Below are 3,632 nucleotides of genomic sequence, written 5' to 3'. Positions count from 1 at the left end.
AGTGTGAGCAGAACTGGCCAGAGAGCCTTAAAGCCTGCCAGACCAATGTCACCTGGTTCAGAAGGTCTGTGCTCAGCATATCTTGCCAGGTACCTGACAGGGTGATAAATCCATGTAGTAAGTAGCAAGATAAGATGAGCAGGAAGCTACATACATGGGGATAAGTGGGGAATTTTTAAGATTGTATTCTGTATTTTGGTCACTTGCTGTTAAAAAAAAATCTATGATGCTGCACTTCTCTAACTTGAAGGTTATATTTTATGTGCATACATGTGTGTGTGTGTTTGTGTATTCTGATTTATGCTATCAGGAAGGGTCTGGAATAGGGGAAGTAAACAGACTTTATACATTGAGTTTTATCCCAAATAAATTCACCGTTACTTCTCAGGTAGAAATTACTTTTGGATGTGTGCTCCTAGATAATTGGCCCAGTTTTATTTAGAATAGAACCTCACAGTCTGTGGTGTGAATAGAACCTATGTGTGACTTTTCTGTTGAAGCAAGGCTGCTCAGGGCTGAGCTGACATGAGGCTGTCAGAACCTCTCCCATCCAGGCCAGTCTGGCTTTTTCTCCCTGGGATTGTAATCCTGCCATGCATTTCCATCTACAGGTTCCAGGCACACTGATTGAGGGTGTGACTCCATTGTCACATTCCATTCCCTTCTGATAGTGAGCCCTTCAAACCAGACCCAGGGGTGTGTTGGGATCCAGATGCAGGTTTTCTGGTTGCTAAGGGGACTGTAGAATGGATTGGGCCTGCACCCAGTTCAAGCTTCTTACTCCTTCCCCCCCATTCCATCCCTGGGGAGCCTTATGGTGGGAGTCGTGTCTGTAGGAGAGTTTCTCCTCCATCTCCTCATTCATGGGCAGAGACACCAGCACACTGCAGGCCCCCTTGAGCAGAGCCTACCTCTTCAGGCACTGCTCAGAGAAGCTCAGAGTGTGTGCTTGCTGAAGGCAGGTCCCATAGAGAACGTGGTTGGACTAGGCTGCATGTGCACAGCACCTTTGCTTAGTCTCACCAGCTGTGAGGGATCCAGCTGTGACTCTCTGTCAGAACACAGAAGCCACTAAAAATTACCTCTCAGGCTAAGGCATTCAGGACACCCATAGGTGTGCCTCAGGGTGACTCTGGGGATTAGGACACTGCTCTCCAATCAGAGTAGCTCTACTTTTGTCTGCTTTATATGAAAAGCATGTACGTGGGGAGGTAGCTGTATGTATGTGTCACTTAGGTGGTTCTCACCTGGGAGTGATCTTGTCCCTGAGGGGACACTTGACAATGTCTGGAGACATTTTTGGTTGTCACAACCTGGGGTTGGGGGTGACAAGTGCTATTGGCATCTGGTAGGTGAGGCCAGGGATGCTGCTAAACATCCTACATGCATAGGACAGCCCTATAACAAAGACTAGTCTAGTCTCAATGTCAGTAATGGCAGGGCTGAAAAGCCCTGCTATATATGGATATGTATATGCAGAGGGCAAGATTCTGTGTGTGATTTTTTTGTTGTTGTTGGCAAGAGTCTAGGAACAGAATGAGAAAATCAGGGTTATATGGTACAACTAGAAAGAAACACCTGGTTGCCAAGAAGTCCCAAGGAACTGTGGGCCTGAGTCAGCTGAGCCCAGGGGCAAAGGGAGAACTGTCTTCCGGGGGTAGGTACCAACCACGTGGCCAGGTTGTCACAGGGGTTCTGTGTGGCTCCAAGCCAGTAGGATGATGACACAGGGAAGTCAGTATGGCCAGTATGAAACTGTTCTTTCTGGGGCCAGAGCTGTCCAGCTGGAGAGAAGACTGTTCGAAAAGGTGGGACACCCTACCGTGAAGTGAGAGCTTGACTGACTCGTTATGAGTAAAATGGTAGATGCTGAAACAATGAAATCTTGCAGTTTGAAACAATGGGGACAGAACTAGAATGTATTATGCTAAGCAAAATAAGTCAGTCAAAGACAAGTATCATAGGATTTCACTTATATGTGGAATTTAAGAAACAAAACAGATGAACATAGGTGAAGGGAAGGAAAAATAAAATAAGATAAAAAGAGAGGGATGCAAACCATAAAAGACTCTTAAATACAGAGTACAAACTGAGGGTTGCTGGAGAAAGGTGGGTGGGGGAATGGGCTAAATGGGTGATGGGCATTAAGGAGGGCACTTGGGATGAGCACTGGGTATCATATGTAAGTGATGAATCGCTGGGTTCTACTCCTGAAACCAATACTACACTGTATTTTAACTAACTTGAATTTAAATTAAAAATTTCAAGTCGGGGGGGCGCCTGAGTGGCTTAGTCGGTTAAGCGTCCGACTTTCGCTTAGGTCATGATCTCGCGGTTCGTGGGTTCAAGCCCCGCGTCGGGCTCTGTGCTGACTGCCAGCTCAGAGCCTAGAGCCTGTTTCAGAGTCTGTGTCTCCCTCTCTCTCTGACCCTCCCCTGCTCACGCTGTCTCTCTCTCTCCTAGAAATAAATAAAAATATTAAAAAAAAAATTTCAAGTCAGGTTCAAGTTGTATTCATCGGGTTGGGTGATCACACCATTGTGTAGCCCTCAGTCTGACTTTTACTAAGAGAAGATGTTTTCCTGGGCACTCAGAGCTGCCCTTTTAGCATGAGAGCATCATTGGAAAACTGGCCTGTATCTTTCCTAATCCACCTACCACTTGAGGATTGTTTTCCAGCTCAAGTCCAAGTACAGTGCTGATTTAATCATAGTTTTTCCTTACCACCAGGATCTGATTAAGTAAGTCTTTAAGCCTGTGGTGATAAATGGGTCTTTAATATTATGTTGAATTGCTGTTTTTCTTACTGTTTTTATAGATCAAAAACAGTTGAATATTGGCAGTTTCATATGGTTCAATCTGCTACAGGATCGAGAATGACCATTTATAACTTATATACAGATTAATGTATGTTCTTCCTAAAGGAACTCTGCAAATGCTACCTCCCTGTGCAAACTTCTGGGTAAACTCAGCTTCTGAAACTCAGCTGTTATCTAGCTCCTCAACACTCAGTGCTCGCTAGGAGCCACGTCTAGACCAGTGTGCTTATAATGGGCCTTCTTTTAACAGATGTAAGATAGACACCTGCATTTTAATGAAGCGGTATTTCCCTGAGTGGCAATAGGCTTGTCCTCAGCTTTCACATCTTTCCAAAAGCAGGAGAGTTTCTTGTAAACCTGTTAAGAACCTCAACAACAAAAAAAGACACCTCCTCTTCCCACCTTTTGGCTGAGTTTGTTCCTCAGCATGTAAAGAGGAACTGGATATCGATCATATTTCAGTAAAGGTGAATTATTTTTATATGAAGAAACTGGGGACCTTGAAGACATTGTGTTGAGTGAAATAAGCCAGACACAAAAGGAGACATATACTGTATCATCTCACTTCTGTGAGGAATCTGGAATAGTCACATTCCTACAGACAGAAAACAGAAGGGTGGTTGCTAGGGGCTGAGCGAGGCAGGCAGAAGGAGTTAGTGTTTAATGGGTATGCGGTTCTGGGGAGGGCTGGCGGTGATAGTTGCACTACATTGTGAATGTATTTAATGCCACTGAGCTGTACACTTAAAAATGGCCAAGATGGTAAATTTTGTTATTTGTTTGTATTTTGCTACAATTAAAAAAAAAAAAAAA

General features: G+C 44.3%; 1 protein-coding gene across 1 annotated transcript in view; it reads left to right on the top strand.

Annotated features, from left to right (window-relative positions):
• MAP7D2 (MAP7 domain containing 2) overlaps positions 1-3,632 on the top strand; it is a 105,004-nt gene that overhangs the window by 80,597 nt on the left and 20,775 nt on the right. The window lies entirely within an intron of this gene.

Source organism: Crocuta crocuta, unplaced genomic scaffold, assembly GCF_008692635.1.
Source record: "Crocuta crocuta isolate KB4526 unplaced genomic scaffold, BGI_CrCroc_1.0 scaffold312, whole genome shotgun sequence".
NCBI lineage: Eukaryota > Metazoa > Chordata > Mammalia > Carnivora > Hyaenidae > Crocuta > Crocuta crocuta.
The sequence above is the reverse complement of the archived record's forward strand: the minus strand, read 5'-3'. Positions and strand labels throughout refer to the sequence as shown.